Below are 21,284 nucleotides of genomic sequence, written 5' to 3'. Positions count from 1 at the left end.
TTTCTTATAAACCCCCCGTGTATTCAAAGATTTTAAAATGATATGCGTATCTAAACCTTCCCCGGGATGAGTATACTCTAAATATGAAGTTTGGTTGAGATCTATCCAGCCGTTTCGACGTGATGGTGGAACAGACAAACAGACAAACAGACAAACAGACAAACAGACAAACAGAAACGAACAACTTTATTTATAAGATTATTTTTATACCACTCCCCTCGCCCCCTGCCAAAAGGGTGCTAGGGGTGTCTTACCCTCACGCGGTTTGTCTCCTGATACTAATTGATAAGTGTACCACGTTTGGTGAAATTGCTCCAGTGGTTTAGGAGGAGATGTGTCATATACACACCCACACCCACACACCCACGCACACACATACATCAATTTTTATATATAGTAAGAAGAAGAAGATAATATTTTGTATGTAGTTTTTCGATTAATTTTATATCTCACCCCCTTCGCTCCCCATTTGGATTTGCAAAAAATCCGGAGTAATACTATTCATCTCAGAGACCCTGAAATCTATGGATTCGAAACTGTTTTTAATTATTTCTATATCTCACCCCACCCCCCCCCCCACCCTTTGCTCCCAACCTAAAAGGGGGCTGGATTTTAAAAAAATTCTAGAGTATCACTTTTCAACTCAGCGACCCCGAAAACTATGAATTCGACACTATTCTCGATTATTATTGTAACTACCACCCCCCTGACCCTCTCCCTTAAGGGCGCTAGGGATGGCTTACCCCCCACAGTGATCGTCTCCCGATAGTAAGTGATTCGTGTACCAAGTTTGGTTGAAATTGCTCCAGTGGTTTAGTTGGAGATGTGTCATTTACACACACACTTCCATTTCTATATATAGTAAGATTTCCTTTCCATCCCCGCCCAAAGGAGTCCTATGAGTGCCTTACACAACAGTATATTTTTTTTCCCAGATATTAAGTCTTATTTGTACCTATTTTGGTTGACAGCTATGCCCAAACGTACATGCATAATCTCACTGCTCTAGAATACTGGAGCTGACGTTGCCATGGTTACGGCAGTTCATTTCTTTATCCGATTCCTAGAGCAGGGGTAGTGTGGTGCCAATATCTCCGTAACGGTTGGTTTTAGGGCCTTAAAACATGGTTTTCGGGCCCGTAGGGCTTACCGAGTTTTGTTCTTTGCGTCAAGAGGATTAAATTGAGCTTTGTCTCGTCCTTATACGACAAATTCGATATTTTGCCTATAATAGTATAAGAGAAAATGGAGGAAAACCGTTTTTCCTATAAAACCCCCGTCTTTTCAAAGATTTTAAAATGATATGCATATCGAAACCTTCCCCGGGGTCAGTATACTCTAAATATGAAGTTTGGTTGAGATCTATCCAGCCGTTTCGACGTGATGGTGGAACAGACAAACAGACAGACAAACAGACAAACAGAAACAATTTTATTTATATAGATTTATTTATTTATTACATACATCATCATTATAGACCGTTATGCCTTTCAGTGTTCAGTCTGCAAACCTCTATGAATTACTAAACGTTGCCGAAATCTTATATTTGCGACTAGTGCTGTGGCCCCATTTAGTTCTATAACCCGTATCTTTAAATCGTTAGTAACTGAGTCTAACTATCGTCGTCTCCGTCTCCTTCTATTTCTCTTAGCCTCCATAACAGAGTCCATTATTCTCCTAGGTAATCTATCCTCCTCCACTAGCATGATATGACCCCACCACTGAAGCCGGTTTATGCGTACATCTTCATCCATTTAGTTCATTCCTAATTTAGCCTTTATCTCCTCATTCCTAGTACCCTCCTGTCATTGTTCCCACCTATTTGTACCAGCAATCATTCTCTATACTTTCATGTCTGTTATTTCTAAATTATGAATAAGATATCCTGAGTCCACCCAGTTTTCGATCCCGTAAGGCAAAGTTGGTCTGAAAACAGACCTATGTAAGGATAACTCTGTTCGGGATCTGACTTCCTTCTTACTGAAAATTGTTGATCGCAACTGCGAGCTCATTGCATTAGCTTAACTGCACCTTTATTATTTTAATCTCACTTACAATATTACCATCCAGGGAGAACACACATCGTAAATACTTGAAATTATCTACAGGTTCCAGCTTTGTATCACCAATATGACATTCAGTTCTCATGGATTTCATACCTACCGACGTCATTCTAGTCTTCGAAAGGCTAATTATCATACCATACTCATTGCAATTATTTTCAAGTGCAAGATATTAGAATGCAGGCTTACGGCACAATCTGCCATTAGGACCAAGTGGTCAGCATAGTCCAGACTCCTTACTACATTTCCACCCAAGTGAATCTCTCCTTGCCACATTATACTTTTCAGCAGCTGATCCATGTAAACTACGAACAACAAAGATTAAAGACTACAGCCGTGTCTAACTCCTGTAAGTACACTGAACAAAGAATTCATGCAACCTCAATTCACACTGCAGCCCAATTGTCAACATAAATTCCTTTGATTGATTTTAATAATCTACACTTAATCCCATATTCCCCAAGTATAGTGAACATCCTTTCCCTTGGTAACCTGTCATATGCTTTCTTTAGATCGACGAAACATGACAACAGATGTCTATTCCTCTCGCATTTTCAATTACCTGGCGCATACTGAAAATCTGACCCTGACAGCCCCTCTGTGGTCTGAAACCACACTGGTTTTCATCCAACTTCCTCTCACCGACTGATCGCACCCACCCTTCCAAGATGCCAGTGAATACTTTGCCCGGTATACTATGAGATGCATCGATAGTTTTTGCAATTCTTCCTGTTCTCTTGCTTATAGATAGGAGAAATTACTGCTTTTGTACAATCTGAAGGTACCTTCCCAACACTCCATACTTATATTAATACTCTATAAAGCCATTTCATCCCTACATTTCCACTATACTTCACAATTTTAGGTCATATTTCATCTATTCCTGCTGCTTTATGACAACGGACTTTATTTACTACATTTTCCACTTCTTCAAGCGTAATTTCATCCACATCATTTTCCACTTCCCCATGAACTCGGTTCTTCACGACACCACCAGGAATATTTCCTTTTGCGTTGAGAAGATTTACGAAATATTCCCTCCACCTGTCCATTGATACCCTAAGATCTATTACGAGTTCACCTGATTTACCAAACGCACTGTTCATTTCCTTTTTACTTCTCTTTCTAAGATTCTCTCTTACGGTCCAGAAAGGTTTCCGTGCTGCTTGACTTAGCCTTTCCAGGTTATTACCAAAATCTTCCCACAACTTCTTTTTGGATTCAGCAACAATTTGTTTCACACTGTTTCATTCATCTACGTACAATTTCCTGCCTGCATCAGCCCTTGTTTGGAACCATTTCTGGTAAGCCTTCCTTTTTTGCGTTTACAAGCTGCTCTCACTTCATTCTACCAACATGTTCGTTTTTTCCCATCCTTGCACATAGTTATTCCTAGGTATTCCCTTGCACTTTCTTCTACAGCATCCCTGCGTGCTACCCATTCTCTTTCTATATCTTGAATATGCTTACTGTCCAATGTTCGGAAATCTCACTAATCCTATCCATGCACATCTAATTTCCTCGTCCTGGAGATTTTTTATCCTTATTCGTTCACAGACAGATTTCACTTTCTCTGTCCTTAGTTCATTACACATCAGATAGTGTTCTGTATCATCAAAAAATCCCCTGAAAAACCCGTACATGTCTAACAGATTTCGTTAATTCAAAATCGGTTAAGATATAGTCTATTATGGATCTTGTACCCCTACCCTCCCATGTGTAGTGGTGAATAGCCTTATGCTCGAATAATGTATTTTTAACTGCTAAACCCATACTAGCACCGAAGCCCAGCAAACGCTTCACTATCCTATTAGCTTCCGTATCTTCCCAAATTTACCAATCACCCTTTCGTATCCATCAATTCTATTACCAACTCTCGCATTAAAATCGCCCATTACCACTGTCCTATTCTTTCTGTTGACCCCGACTACGATGCCACTCAATGCTTCATAAAACTTGTCATTTTCATCCTCATCTGCACCCTCACAGGTTGAATACATTGAGACAATTCTCGTCCTAATTCCTCCAACTGCCAAATCTACCCACATCATTCGCTCATTTACGTGCCTAATAGAAACGATGTTGCTTGCAATAGTATTCCTGATGAGCAGCCCTACCCCACACTCTACCCTTCCCTTTTTTTAACATCCGTCAAGTACACTTTATAGTCTCCTCTCTCTTCCTCATTATCTCCTCTCGCCCGAATAGCCTTTACTCCTAGCACATGCAGATGCATCCTCTTTGCTCACTCAGCCAGTTCTACTTTCTTTCTTCCAAAAGCCCATTAATATTGATAGCGCCCCATCGAATTCCATTTCGTTCCCCAAGTTGTTTCCAAGGAGTCCCTCGCTTGTCAAATGGGAGTGAGACTCCGTTACTCCCGTAAGTTCGAGGCTTGCTTAAAGTATTCTGAGCTCGGTAAATTCCGGAAGCAGGATGCTACCCTACTTACACATAGTCCAAGTTAGGATCTCTCCTCTAATGGATTAGGGCCATTTGGTGGATTGTAGAGTCCTAGCCGCCTGAGCACAAGGAGGGCCATGACTCAGAATATGTCCGAGATGTCCACATCCTTTCCACAGCAACTGGTATCCCGACTTTCGTGACCACGTACTAGGCCACTCAGCCGTTGCCCATGGATCATGAACTAAGACGTGACTACAGTAACTCACACCATAAAATATTATTTATTTATTTATTTATTTATTTATTTATTTATTTATTTATTTATTTATTTATTTATTTATTTATTTATTTATTAAATGGATTTACCGAAAACAATAAAACGCGCACCTTTATTTTATAAAAGAGACTTCAAATTCCAATTTTCACGACTGTAACATATTCAGATTAGGGGCATAAGTATCCTCATACAAATAATGCAACTCATTTTTCACGCCCCGGCATTCCCCGCCCGATGTTCATTCCCTCCAAAAAATACGTGTCTTTACTTTTAGAGGAGGCTCCAAATACCAATTTTCAAGGCTGTAACATCTTTAGTTTTTGAGATATCGGTATCTTCATACAAGGAATTCAACTCCTTCTTCACTTAATTTCACCCCCCCCCCCCCACTTAAGTGAATTTCCCGAGAAAAGTACGTGTTTCTTTATTTTAAAGAAGGTTCCAAATACAAACTTTTATGTCTGTAACATCTACAGTTTTTTTATAAGTATCCTCATAAAAGGTATTCAACCCCCCCCCCCAAGGGAAAATTTCCAAAACAAACAATTAGCTGTTTCTTTATTTTCAAGTAGATTCCAAATACCAATTTTTACGTCTGTAAACAGTTCAGTTCTTGAGATATAGATGAACTCATTTAAATAATTTACAACGGAATATCCAAGAATCCTCCGTTAGTAGCACCTACACTGTAATACAAATGTATTCCCAACATTTCATTTCTTTATTTCCAGTAGTTTTGTCCCGGCATTGATTACAGTCAGTCGGACTTCGCCTTTTATATAGGGAGATAAAGTGATCGGTGATATTCAATTTTGCACATATTCATTCGAGAAGAATCGACGCCTGCCTTACAGAGCCTACAAGGTGAACCATGAAGATCTAGAATAATAAAGCAAAATATAGTTTATAACTTATGAAACAGCGTTTATCCAAATATAAGGCACATAAAGAACTCTTCTATTTTTAAAGAAATGATATGTGAACAGAATCCTTCAATATTCCTCTAGAAATGCTCTTCTATTCCAGGTTACTCAATCCCAGCCGAATTTGAATCGTCCTGTTCCACAGAAAAAATGCCCCACGAGTAACGAAAAGGGGACCCATTACTTGCATGTATAATGAATTGCGTCATATCTCTACTGTACAGCCTTCCCCCTCGTAGTGGGGGACGCACATGTAAAATACACCCGCGGTATCCCATGCCTGTCGTATGAGTCGACTATAAGGGGTGACCAAGGGATGATTGTCTTGGAACCATGAAACTACTTGTGATAATTACCACCACGTGGAGAGCATCATGGGTAGCTTTTACTTGCGCGTAGTACCACTATATTAGGTACCAAATAGTTTTGTGATTAGTAGCACACAGGAGCACTGTGCGGTCGGCTTTTAGCAGTACCTGTGATTAGTACCACCATATGAGCAGGACCATGGGATGATAGGTACCATGGTTCTGCCTTGTCTATGATTAGTACCCACTATACGAGGAACACCACGGGATAGTGCAGGTCGCTGCGGTTAGTACTCTTATGTGATGAACACCATAGGGTTGCGTTGCCTGTAAATGGCGCCGCAATGTGAGAAATACCATAGGTCTGTATTATATGTCAAATTTCATAACCTGTGCGTAGTACCATAATGTGTGGAATACCGCGAGTCACTGCTACTTTTGATTAGTACCGCAACATGACAGATAACTTGGTTCTACTTTCCTAGCGATAAGTACCGTTATGAGGGGCCGATAACTTGGATTTTGGAACCCCTTTAGACTGAAAGCATCATCGATTCAGTGTTATGCTATAGCAGCAGTCCCTTGGTCAGTAATCCTATTGTTTTCCTTCAGTTTATGTGAATATAAGGCAACCCGGGTCGCATCCACTGATTGTTTTAAATTCATATCCATCCATTCACTCTTCGTCCTCACGTTTTGAATTCTGGTCAGTGGAGAATTTTGTCATTCCATTCCGTCTCATTTCGTACAATTAGGGGCCAATGATCTCGATGTTAGGCTCCTTTAAACAACAAGCATCATCATCATCATCATCATCATCATCATCATCACTGTACAGCCTGCTGAATGTTATCTTCAAATCGAATGGTTTGGTCATGAATCACAGCTTTTTCTAGAGACCTGTTAAAAATTATGATATTCACTCATTTATTGCCATTATCCACAAAACAATGTACCTCTTCATAGACTTCCAGTTTCTTATTTTCTAAAATTGATGAGATACAAGACCAAACCGTGGGATGCCGAATATTTCTCATTTGTTCGCCTTTCTCTGTTCAACGGTATTAATTATATTCAGTTCTGAATATAGTGTTTTTTTCTGATACTTAAAGGTTTACTGGAATATTAGCCTACGAACGAACTATCAAAGACAGGACCTTCATTATGTTACGGTTAGAGATATAGTAATATATGCAGAATACGGTAATACATGTCTTATGAATGGAATGAGAAATTTATTACCATTTCCTGAAAAATAAATATATTATTCATTTGACTGAATTTTCCGTGTTAAAAGATGTTATGGAAGTCACTATGATTTCCTGTGGAAAGCAGACGACGGGCTGCCATTCAGATAACTTTTAGGTTCTTCCCGTATTTGTATCAAGGGGGTTTGTTTATTCAGATTTTTTAACTCGTACCTAAATTTAAGTAACCATACATGAACTGCTATCTTCGCACCTGAGTTGAACGCGCGTTGCACTGCGTCCACTTGCTATGTACCTAGGGGATTCTTGTGGGAGCTCAACCCCACAATAATAATGCATTTTTAATTAACTTTTGTTTGTATATCATTCACCGCCCATAAATTTGACAACGTACATTTATTAAACTGTCAAAACTAAAAGCTTTGATGTAATAATATAATTTTTGCGGCGAGGAATAAAAATAAAATGAACATTTAATCAATATCCCAATAATATCGTTAACAACACAAATTAGTTACATATCATTTAAACACCTATACCCTTTGTATTGTTCTTGTGGAAGTAAAGCATAATTCGATTTTCTACTTCTAAGGATAAATAATGAAATATAGGTCCCGCAATGCACGAAAAATAAAATATTATTATATCGTCCCCACTCTGGGAAACTAGCGAAAGTGACAAACTAGGGAATCTGTAGTTCTCAAGTTTTGGTCTATATTTTATTATTTATATATTGTCTACCCTCTGTCAAAGTCTCATATCTGCAGCTCGCTCTGTATGCCTAACACATAAAACCAATCATTAAATATAAACATTCATCTGACATGAGCAATCACAACTTCTTTTAGCTCTCCTAAACTTTTGACAATTTGCAGATTCGTTAGTTTGCCAGAGTAGGGACGATATGGTAATTTTTCTCACATTCCTTTTTTTCTGTGAGTACTGTTAGAATTAGGAAAACAATTCACATAGTATTGATTCTGAAACAATTTCAAATCTGCTTTGAAATTAGAGTAAAATGTGTAAAATATATGTTCCTTTCTTTTTATCTGAATTGACTTGCTTCTCACGTAAGCTCAGCTGCTTTCCGACCTGTTTGCTTCAGATCATACACCACGCCTTGCACGAAGCAACGCGAAAAAAATATTCGTTATTTTAACGGCATTACATATCAGTGACCGAATTCATATTTCTACCTTGTCTTACGTAAATGCAATGACTCGTGAACAAAAGAAATAATGTTCTAATTGTTGTAAAATACATAATGTAAAACGTGAAACATCCATTATTATCTTACTGTTTGCAATTATAAACTACGCGAAATTTACGAGAATGTACGGAACAAATTCTTCCCTAGCGTTGATTATGATTACACTCAATTTATTTGGTTTGCGGACTGCATGTTGGCACCGACTTCAATATTCGTTCAACTCACACAGCACACAAAACTCTAGCTATCCAGCACTCTTACACACAGTTCTCCAAACGCAGTACATGCACCCGCACACATTGGAGGGGGGTGGGGGGTCTGCGTACAAGAGCTGCGGCAGACAGAGAAAAATCACTTCATCATTTAAAAGAAGAAGATTTTGTTTTTATGGACAGACCAAAAGAATGTCACCAGACACAACAACTAAGATAATTACAAAATGAACAGCAAAAAGGACACAAATTAACTGGCTTAAAGGAGTCAGGGAGAATATCGAGGAAAAGATTGACGGATATACAGGATGTAATAATAATTTAATAATTTCGTGTGGCTATTTCTAGCCGAGTGCAGCCCTTGTAAGGCAGACCCTCCGATGAGGATGGGCGGCATCTGCAATGTTAGGTCACTGCGTATTATTGTGCTGGAGGATAATGTTATGTGTGGTGTGTGAGTTGCAGGGATGTTGGGGACAGCATAAACACCCAGCCCCCGGGCCATTGGAATTAACCAATGAAGGTTAAACTCCCCGACCCGGCCGGGAGTCGAACGCGGGACCATCTGAACCGAAGGCCAGTACGCTGACCATTCAGCCAACGAGTCGGACATATAGGATGTATCAGAACTATACCGACAAAAAGTCAGAGATGCTCTTCGTGTAACGTCAAGGACGATGGTGCAATCGGATTGGCAGAGAACATTTTTCTTTTCGAGAAAATGAAGTTACACCTTTACTTTCGGGCGCGCGATTCAAATTGACGAAGTTGCCGTATTTTCCCTGCCTGGGAGTCACCCGCTGCCTGTTGCTGTGCGTCAGAGGAGGAAGGGGGAGTGGGAGACCGAGGTAATGCTCTGTGCGAATGCAGAAGTTTCTCGTTCGTTTCGCATAGTCACTTCTCAGCCCCAGCAGGCAGTGTACAGTTTGTTCTGCATAGATTGACTACTATGTGAACCTCGTAGAAAGAGAATATGAATTTGTACCAAGAATACATACAGCCTTCCAGGTCTTTCGCGACACACCACACATCTTGAACAGAGTCCAAAAGTCACTACTACACCGCTGTGGACTGTACATCCAAGTAGGAGGGGGGCATATTGAACTACTACCGTAATCAAACCATAGAGTGTTTTGTATCCTTCGTTTCATTTACAATGTTTTCAGTGAAGGACAGCAGGCAATGGTATGTTGATAAATGGGGTTAAAAGTCAGGTTGTGAGTTTCACAAATAGGAAAAGTCCTCTCAGTTTTAATTACTGCGTTGATGGGGTGAAAGTTGCTTTTGGGGATCATTGTAAATACCTAGGTATAAATATAAGGAAAGATCATAATTGGAATAATCATATAAATATGATTGTAAATAAAGGGTACCGATCTCTGCACATGGTTATGAGGGTGTTTAGGGGTTGTAGTAAGGATGTAAAGGAGAGTGCATATGTCTCTGGTAAGACCCCAACTAGAGTATGGTGCCAGTGTATGGGACCCTCACCAGGATTACCTGATTCAAGAACTGGAAAAAAATCCAAAGAAAAGCAGCTCGATTTGTTCTGAGTGATTTCCGACAAAAGAGTAGCGTTAAAAAAATGTTGCAATGTTTGGGTTGGGAAGAATTGAGAGAAAGAAGAAGAGCTGCTCGACTAAGTGGTATGTTCCGAGCTGTCAGCGGAGAGATGGCGTGGAATGACATTAGTAGACGAATAAGTTTGAATGGCGTTTATAAAAGTAGGAAAGATCACAATATGAAGATAAAGTTGGAATTCAGGAGGACAAACTGGGACAAATATTCATTTATAGGAAGGGGAGTTAGGGATTGGAATAACTTACCATGGGAGATGTTCAATAAATTTCCAATTTCTTTGAAATCATTTCGGAAAAGGCTAGGAAAGCAACAGATAGGGAATCTGCCACCTGGGCGACTGCCCTAAATGCACAGGGTATTGATTGTTATCGTTGGGGGGCAGCGTTACATCTTTGAGCATGTTCAATATTAAATAACGTTACTGTGACTGACAGATGAGAGGAGAAACGATCTGGTGCATTCCTTGACTGACAAATGTGTCTTAATCACAGTGTGTTCTTGTACTGTCTGTGCAGTTATGGCTGTTTAATAAACGAAATTGTCAAGGACAATCCTGTGCTACTCGAACGAGGAAACTTGTGCATACGCGCGGATAATTATTTCTATCTCTATCATAAACCCGACTTCCACTCCCTCTCCTGCTCTTCCCTGAACCACGGCAGCGGCTTGTGTTTTGGGATAGCAAATGCGGCGGGTTCGACAATTTGAATCGCGCGCCGGAAGTAACCATTTTCTGGAAAAGAATCCGTTTGCACTATCGTTCTTATATTAAACGAAGGTCATCCCAGAATATTTTTGTCGGTATATTTCCCGTTCACCCTGTATTAGAAATTAATATAAGATTACCATAAAAAATAAGGAATTCCGAGGTCAAAAGATCAACCACGATCACCCGGTCGCAAGCTTCTAAAGAAGCCCATTCCGAAAATGTGAATAAATACGGGAATAGTCAAAAGAAGAAGAACTTCTGTAGATATGACTGATGTTTAATGTGGTCCACCCACGGTATCTCCTACCTGTCGTAAGAGGCGACTAAAAGGGGCGACCAAGGGATGATAAAATTAGAACCACGAGACTATTTGTAATTAATACCATCACGTAGGGAACACCACGGGTCGCATTTACTTGTACGTAGTACCACTATGTTAAGTATGCAATCGGTTTGTGATTAGTAACGACAGTGTGTGAATCGGGATGTGGGTCCTACAGTACCTGTGATTCGTACCCCTATATAACCTACACCATGGGATTAGCAACACCATGGTTCTGCCTTACCCATGCTCAGTTCCCACTATGTTAAGAATACCACGGGATAGTGCGAGTCCCTGTGGTTAGTCCACTTATGTGCGAAACGCCATAGGTTTGCGTTGCCTTTGTAGGTTTGCGTTGCCTGTAAATAACGCCGCAATGTGCGAAACACCCTAGGTCTGTGTTACATGTGCGCATTACACTACCTGTGAATAGTACCATAATGTGTGGAATACCGCGAGTCTACGCTACTCTTGATTAGTACTGCAACATTATGAGGGGCCGATGACCTGGTTTTTGGACCCGTTTCGGCTATAAGCATAATCGATTCAGCATCATGCTATAGAAGCGGTCCCTTGGTCAGTAATACTATTGTTTTGTGCCAGCTTCTGTGCATGTGAGGCACTGTGGGTCGGATCCACTGATCGTTTTAAATACATCTCCATCCATCCATACATTCTTCGTCCTCATGCTTGGAATTCTGGCCAATGATGGATTTTGGACTTTTAATTTGTCATTTCATTTCGTCTTATTTTGTACCGTTAGGGATCAATCTATCATCTTTAATGTGGTCCATAATAGACCCTAACGATCAAATAATAATAATAATAATAATAATAATAATAATAATAATAATAATAATAATAATAATAATAATAATAATTGTACCGGGCGGTACACCTCTACGACGCAAGTTCAAATCTTGCGCCAATTGAAACCCTTCTACAGGAGAAACCCTGAACTGTAACAACTGAATCAACTCTCCTGTTTATCAGAAGATGTCACTGGGTGTTTTTGATTTGCTTTTGTTGATCAAGAAGTGTGGACATTCCCTAACAGATGTCTCTACTAAAAAAAACTATGATAATGCACTCTGGTGCGAAGGAATGAACTTTCTTGGAGAAATTTCGTATTCATAAGTTTTGTCTTTACTAAATTTTGTTCTTTCATTTGGGGGTTGGCAATATTAAGCTTTCTTTCCGCCTGTTTTGAATTTAACCAATCCTAAATTTCTGTAATTAATTTTCCACCAATAAGGTGTTTCTTCGTCGATTTGTGTGTAACTTTCGCTGTTAACCAATAAACGTTTGTGGGCGGGTCTTAATCATTCATGAAAGGTCTCGAATTTTCCGCGAGGGTATAAAAACTGCTGATTTTCTTGTCTCCGGGCCACTTCAATAACATCTAGCTTTGCGTGTGGATATGTAGCAGGGGACGGGAAGCGCCTCTTTCTTCGGGCAACAGATCTTCAACAAGGTAATGGCCATTTAACATCTTTTCTTGCCAGCTCAGCAGTTTAACTCGCGGGGAAGGTTCGAAACCTTTAATATGTAACCAACCTTTTTAATATGTAAATCCTATTTCAGTCTATGTAAAAACTACAAATTTCTTTAACTGTAAATTGGGGATAGAGAGTGGTTTACACTCTCGAGCTCCCCTTCATTTTGAAGTTGAAGTGACTACGTTTTCATAACCGAGTTTCTACTCTTCCTTAAAATGTTAAAGTTTTTCCTATACGAGTCACCTCCCTAGCTTGGGATTAGCCCCTGTGCAATTGGCCTAGCGCCACTTAGGTATTTTACAAGCGTTCATGTAGGAGTGCAAGTCTCGCCTCCCTTCACCTTGTTTTTGGGCCATTGATAATTAATCACATATTTTTCTTGTAAGGCCCTGTAGGTTGGGTACAAGATACCCTTGTTTCCTTGTAAGTGTGCCTTGAGGGCAGTTAGAAGTAAAGTTTGTTGTGGCCTTTGATAGGCTTGTAAAATTGAGAGCGGGACGGCTCTTTCTTGTATTTTGATGTGTGCCTCTAGGAGGTCTGACAGTGCTAGGTAGGAGCAAGTGCTCCATGTATTAGGGGATTTCTGCCCTTATGTAAAGTTTTCACTTCTAAATTTGAGCTAGGAGCTCAGGATATGTAAAGTGAAGGGCTCGAAGCCCAAGAACTGTAAGTTGTACTAGAATTGTACTTCTTTAACTTGTTTCTCGGCTACTTGGTACCTGTTATTCTGTTACTTGTTGATTTTGAAAAGAAAATATAACCTAGTTAAAGTTTTAAAATCAATTTTTTGGATTTGTAGTTAGACCCATTACGACCCGCACCTTCTTTCACCTCTGCTGATCCACCAAAAGGCGGTAACAATAATAATAATAATAATAATAATAATAATAATAATAATAATAATAATAATAATAATGTACTGCTATGAGATGAATAGAGTTCTGAAATGTTGATCTTACAGATTTAAGGAACGTATTTCACGGAAGAAAAAAAGAAGGAATATGTACTTAAGTTACTTAAATGCATCGTTCTATCAATGCAGGTATATTATTATTATTATTATTATTATTATTATTATTATTATTATTATTATTATTACTATTATTATTATTATTATTATTATTATTATTATTATTATTATTATTATTATTATTATACTCCAACTTTTTAATATTTGGTTTTACAGTATGTTGAAGGAAATACGAATTATAAGGTTTCTCCTTAAGTTTTTATCAGTGACGTCTCGCTACTTCATTCGTAATGGAAAAGCTTTTCTCACTGTGCTGTGCAGCCTACTGCAGAACTGCCTATCAAACCAGCCACGGTAGAGCACTGTGGCCACAGTTGTAGCTTGTGCCACGTGTAGTTCAGTTTGCCATGCTTGCTTTGATAGAACGATGAATTAATTCTTTTTAAATTTGATTTAAGTCACACCGACACAGATAGGTCTTATGGCGACGATGGGATACGAAAGGCCTAGTAGTGGGAAGGAAGCGGCCGTAGCCCTAATTAAGGTACAGTATGCCTGGTATGAAAATGGGCAAACACGAAAAACCAACTTCATGACTACCGACTGTGGGGTTCAAACCCACTATCTCGTAGATGCAAGCTCACAGCTGAGCACTCCTAACCGCACGGCCAACTCGCCCGGTGATGAATGAATTACTTCAGGCACACCTTCAATACTTTTCCCTTAAACTTATTTCTTTAAATTTGCAAGTTAAACTTCTCAGAACTGTCCATGCATGTCAAAATAGTTCTAAATGACTTGGCGTGCATGGTCTCACGTTTAAAATACTTATCTTTCCGATATTCGATGCTATGATCAACTCAAACGTTTGCATTTGATGTTGAATATCAATAAGAGTTATGTGTATTTAAACTGGTTTGAACAGCATGCATTACATGTGTGAATGAATGCACTACATGCTGTATTTACATAGTAGAGAGTATAAATAAACACAATGTCCGGACTATGTTATTGAACGATGACAAATACTCTCTTGAGTCAGTGATACAGAACAATACATCTACTCCATTTTCAGCATGTTCTGTGGTCCAAGCCAATCACTTTCACATATACTCCTAAGCATTCAGTCTGTCCTTATAGTTGACAGTAAGATGAACGTATAATATAGTGAATTGCAATTTTCCACAGTTGATTAATTTATTATTTAATTTTTCGTGTGTTGTAGATTTGTATAATTTGTCGCGTTCATTTACACACTTCGTCGAATTTAGAGCCTCCCTAAATCTTATGCAGTGTACCCTTGTGTTATAAGTGTTGCTCTAAATAAACTGAGAAGCATCTTTATATGAAGAAATGCAACACTGCACATGCACCGGTAGATGGCTACATGTAAATTTGAAGAAATGTGGTAGCATGAAAAAATTCTACATCATTCTTTGTACATGCGAAAGCAAACCAGCTACTGTAGGTTCGCTCGTGCCACGAATCAATCCATAATTGCTCAACGTCGGTTATTCCGTTTATGGCGGAAAATAGTGTTAGCATGGGGGACATTGACCGTCATATGAACGATATGCGTGGGATCCTGGGTGTGTAACGTTCTAAAGCGCTTCATCAATGACAAGTAAGGACAAGCCAAAACAATGTATGGCACACCAGGGAACAATGAGGCATTAGACAGCCAGGTGGGAAATTGAAAGTAAAATTACACAAGAAAAATTCGTTTGGCGAGCAGTAGTGAGTCCGAGACGCTATTGACGCCGTTGGTTCCACCCCCAGCCACAGACGTTGTTTGCTCGATGTGTCCGACATGAAGTGGATCGCTGGGACACTTGGTCGAACCAACAAGATGACTATATTCAGGCAGATATATCACGAGCACTTCACATGTTACTTCCTGAATGTTCGCGTAATCTAAACAACAAATCATTACAGAAACTAACAAATTTGTCACTTTTATTTGGGTAACCCTTATATTTCAAATACTAAATACCCGGGTTAACCGTGTTTCACTAGGTTTTAGTTCCTTACCCTCGTGTGGTCACGGGTGCCAGGTGTGCCGTACGTGTTCACTTCGGCCAGAGTTACGACCGAATGTCTTGCCTGACATCAAACCCATGGGGAGAGTTCTGTTCACTATTGCATGTGTCTGTGAAGTTTAACAATGGAGTGCGCTGTGTATGAATCAGAGGATCAGTATTAATAATTTCGGCCAGAGTTACGACCGAATGTCTTGCCTGACATCAAACCCATGGGGAGAGTTCTGTTCACTATTGCATGTGTCTGTGAAGTTTAACAATGGAGTGCGCTGTGTATGAATCAGAGGATCAGTATTAATAATTTCGTGTGGCTATTTCTAGCCGAGTGCAGCCTTTGTAAGGCAGACCCTCCGATGAGGGTGGGCGGCATCTGCCATGTGTAGGTAACTGCGTGTTATTGTGGTGGAGGATAGTATTATGTGTGGTGTGTGAGTTGCAAGGATATTGGGGACAGCACAAACACCCAGTTCCCGGGCCACTGGAATTAACCAATGAAGGTTAAAATCCCCGACCCAGTCGGGAATCGAACCCGGGACCCTCTGAACCGAAGGCCAGTACGCTGACCATTCAACCAAAGAGTCGTACAGGATCAGTATTGAAACAACCACAAAAATGAACACCTATTCCGGAGCTAGAGGAATTAAACAGACGTGTCGAAAATCCCCGACCTGGTCAAGAATCGAATGCGGGAACCTCTGAACAGAAGGCCACGAGGTTTACCATACTATTATTATTAACAAATACATCGTAATTGGGAAATATCCCGGTGACAGTGGTCACTTGCAGTAGTGTGATAATAAAGTAAAGTTATGTAGAATTACCGCACAACAAGAAGAGTAGAACAAGCGATTCCATGGAAATAAAATATTAAAAGAAATACTACTACTTTAAAATTTTAAATCCATCATCATAATACACAAATTCACACACAACTTAAATATTTCCAGTGCTTAACACTGCGGCTTACAATACTACAGGCTGAGCTTACTACTAGTTTAACATTACAACACCATCATATACAAATTCACACGTACCATAAGTGTTTCATACTTTTACACTATGACTTGCAGCAGATTGAGCTGTCCAATTACTAACTATTATCTTAGCATTGGCAATACAGCACTTTCATACAAATTTACACATACCTTAAATAATTCAGATGCCTTAATACTAAAATTTACAGTGGGTTGGGAGTTGCATTTAAATATGACACCATCACATAGAAATTCACACACAATTTACAGAATGCTGGAGTCTTTTCTTGACGCACCTGACACTTTCAGGAAAAGGCTATAATATAGCTGCAGGTAATTCATTCCAATCATCAATTCCCAGATTTGCAAACGAATATTTACCATAGTTATTTTTCTGCGACCTACAGTTTACTTTATACGGATGATCTGTCCTGCTTACGTAATTGGGCTATTCTGGTCGACTGTTGAGCCCTCTCCAAGATGGCCAAGGAGCCGGAAAACTATTGCTATTTAATAATATTTTAAAATGTTTACGTATTTTTTAAATATAATTTTAGCTCCTAATTGGATGCCTCTATGAATTGTTAATCGTGTGACAATCTGGACTTGTGTACACTTGAATTATAATTAATTAATTATACAGTAACTAACGTGCTATCATGATTTTCAGATCACACTTCAAAATTAAGTTCCAGTTTCTTCCTTCAATATGATGTGAGGAAAAAGTTTCCTCACCTTTGAAATCGGGTGTAGCGTGCTATGTAAGTATCTGAAGTCCCGCTGCGATAACCTCATGGTGAGTACAGGAGCCGCGGACTAGCGTGACATTCGCAATAACTCCTCAATAATGTATTAGCTCCGTCTTTCTCTGTGGTTGGTGCGCGTGACTGTCGGATATCAGGGCCCAAATACATTACATGCGATGTCCAACTTTCCACACGGCTGTCTATGTAGATGAAATCATCAGCTCATAAAACATAACACCATGTTTAAACACACCTTCTCTTTTTATAATACTTGAATTTCCATATAGGCACCCGTCTGGTGGCCATGATCGTTAAGGTGGAAATCTCTAAGTCTGACAACGTGGTTGTCCGGTTCGAGTCCCGTCAACAAAGCGAGCTGGCAGTACTGTTAGGGTCACGAAGCTGTGAGTTTGCATTCCCGAGGTAGTTCGTTCCAACACCATTGACGTCAGCCCTGAAGATTGTTTACAGTGATCTCTCCCTGGGAGATACATAAGTAGTGGAAGTGCGACAATTTCTCATACCATAAGAAATGATTCTGAAAATTACGCATGAAGTGATGTCCATACAAACACCAATATATGTGTATCGCAGAATGTTGAAGATCCCGTGACTAGACCATCTCCAGGTCTTTCCAAAGAGATTATATGTATGTATTTCGTATTTAAATCAATGGTACTCAAGAAGAACAAGGAAATGAAGTTAATGGTTTAGGAATAATATTAACTAGTGATTTACATTTCATTTCTTACATAGAAAATATTGTGAATAAAGCATAGAGGAACCTTTGAATTAGAACTAATTTTCAATTATAACTTGGTATGGTTTAAGCAATGTCTTTATTTCGTTTGTATTTCGCATTAGTTAGATCAAATTTAGTATAAACCTCTATTATTTGGAATCCAGGAATAAAGTTACACGGAGGTTTGTTTGAAAGGATCAAGAAAAGTTCTAGAAATACATATAATTTAGACAAACCGGAGAATGTCCCAAATATTTATCTTATTACAACATGATTGAACAATTGGGTTTGAAAGGCTACATACCAGAAGGAAATATCAGTTGATGATTTTTCCCTATAAGCTTGTTAATAATAATGTAGATGATATGGAACCGTCTTGTCAACTTCTATTACATGCACCTAGAAAACCGACAGGTAAATTTAGGAACTTATTTTTCTTGCCAAGTGCTAATACAAACAAACAAACATTTAAATTCACCTCTATATAAAATGATGTCACTGTATAATACACTTCCTGGCAATATTGATTTATTTAAAGATAAAAAAATCTTATTTCTTAAAATCTTGTGTGCATTTATTAGAGGTAATTAATTAGGTCAAGTATTCCATGTCTGTTTTTGTGCTTATATTTTTCTTTTAACTGTGTTCATTGTTTTAGTTTGTTATTGTTACGTAGCGGATTAACTAATTTGGATGTATTTACCAATTGTTATCCATTTTGTTAATTTTATTTTTGTACATATCTTGTATTTTCGTTTTTGTATTTATACTCAACTAGCAAATGTACCCGTGCTTCTCTACGGTACTCCACATTGTATGCGGATATCGAATTAAATTACTGCACATGAAATGAATAAGATTTTTAAATTGGTTGTGTCTTGGCTTTATCCGAGAAACAGCATTGTAAAATCCACAGACGTTGTTTCCAATGTAAGTGTGATTTGCGGAATTGCGATGATAACGGCAAGTCCACTTGTCTACTGCAATTCACAAAGAAGTTGGTAATTTTCATTTAACGGCAGGCCCCATTGCCTAGTTCGTCGCCAAAATCAATTTGGGGAGGTTTCATTACAATGGCAGACCCCATTTCCTACTTTCAGATAGATTACAGTTGAGGAACTTTTATTATATTTGCAAGGACCTTCCTTACTGCCAGTCAAATGTGAGTTGCGTTCTTATCATTATAATGGCAGATGCATTTTCCAATGCCAGTCAGCTTACTTCCAGTCACACTGAGTTGGTGAGTTTCCATTATAACATCAGGCCACTATGCCTAACGTCAGTCACATTTTAGATGGGTAAATTTGTTTATAATGGAAGACACCCTTACCTACTGACAAACAGGATCAGGTAAAAGAGGTTTGAACAAAATTGCACGCTCCCTTGTCTTCTGCTAGTCGAATCGAGAAGGAAATTATGCATTAAAATAGTGCATAGGAGATGGAGTACGACCCAATTCATATTGCCTGTCAAAGTCGATGTGGGGAGGAGGGATTACAATAGCAGACGCCCTCCTTCTGACAGTCACTATCGATTTGCAAAGTATTTAATAACAATGGCAGACAAACCCTTTCTAGATAGCCACATATCGACGTCAATGAAAGAATATAGTCGTCATACGGAAGTATATGGATGTTTGCCTTCATTTACGGAATAACTGCTGCTAAACGGCACGTCAAATCGAAAAACGGATTGTACAATAAGACGCAACTTTCTCGCCACATTTAGCGAACTGTGTGGTCCTATGATATGTTCAATTATCTCATCTATTTAAAGGTAAGATTGTTTTAGAAAAATTGAATAGGGTGAAATTGGTGTAAGATCTTCACAAATAGAAGTACTTTTCAGATATGTAACAGCCTAAAACATACAAATTGGCACAAATACGGCTACTTGGTGGGCCAATATTCGAGTAGAATTTGATGATCCTAACAATGAAATATACCTGTAAAATTCACCAAATTTACGAACAAACCAGAAATACGGCCAAATCTAACGTATAAGGGAGAGAGATACGACAAAATAACATGGGACCAATGTTGTAGATCACTCCGAATTGAAGGAGATTGTGCCATCCGTTTTGTGATACGACTTACCGTTTAGCCAACAAATAGCTCAAAAGGAATGTCTGCACAGTCATTAAAATTGTCTCCATATTTCGACATCTTTGGGGGTAAAAAGTGAAAATTTGAACATCTTGGAATCTTTACGTCTGTTAGGGACCAAAAGATATAATTTCACCAAATTTCAATTTTCTACATCGTCTGGCAGATTGTGCCGCCATCTTGATTTGAGGGGACGGGGGATAAAAATTGGAAAATTCATGAAAATTTTTTAGCCCACGAAACATATAGGTTGTTGCTTTGGATAAATTATACGACTGCGTTCTTATGCTGAGCCTAAACTTTGAGGCCCCCCAGCGTGCCCCCTTCAGCGAATATTGAGAATTTTCGATTTTTCTAGGGATCCGGGTGTCATTAGCTTCTCCCTTACCAAGTTTCAAATTTCTGAGATTTCTGGAAGTGCCTCATTAATTCACGTCTTCTTTCATTTTTCAATATATTTATATATACATCGCTCCAGACCGACTTGCTTTTATATATATAATAGAATGATAGGACACATCTTAAGACACCCAGGACTTGTTCAGTTGGTTTTTGAAGGAAGTGTAGTTGGTAGGAACGGTAGGGGTAGACCGAGGTATGAATATGACAAGCGGATTAGAGCAGATGTAGGATGCAATAGTTACGTAGAAATGAAAAGGTTAGCGCAGGATAGGGTGGCGTGGAGAGCTGCATCAAACCATTCTATGGACTGATGACTCAAACACACACACACACACACACTAAATATTATTAGTTATAAACAGCATTGAATTGGACGAACGACTGTATATTTGTATTAAGTAAATAAATAAATAAATAAATAAATAAATAAATAAATAAATAAATAAATAAATAAATAAATAAAGAAATCAATAAATAAATAAATAAAAATCACAATACGGAGATAAATTAGGAATCCAAGAGGAAAAAATAGGGCAAATATTACGTAGCTAAATAGAAGAGAATTTACTGTTTGGAGTAATTTTGCCA

Source organism: Anabrus simplex, chromosome 1 (genome assembly GCF_040414725.1).
Source record: "Anabrus simplex isolate iqAnaSimp1 chromosome 1, ASM4041472v1, whole genome shotgun sequence".
Lineage (NCBI taxonomy): Eukaryota > Metazoa > Arthropoda > Insecta > Orthoptera > Tettigoniidae > Anabrus > Anabrus simplex.
Note: the sequence above shows the minus strand (reverse complement) of the source record.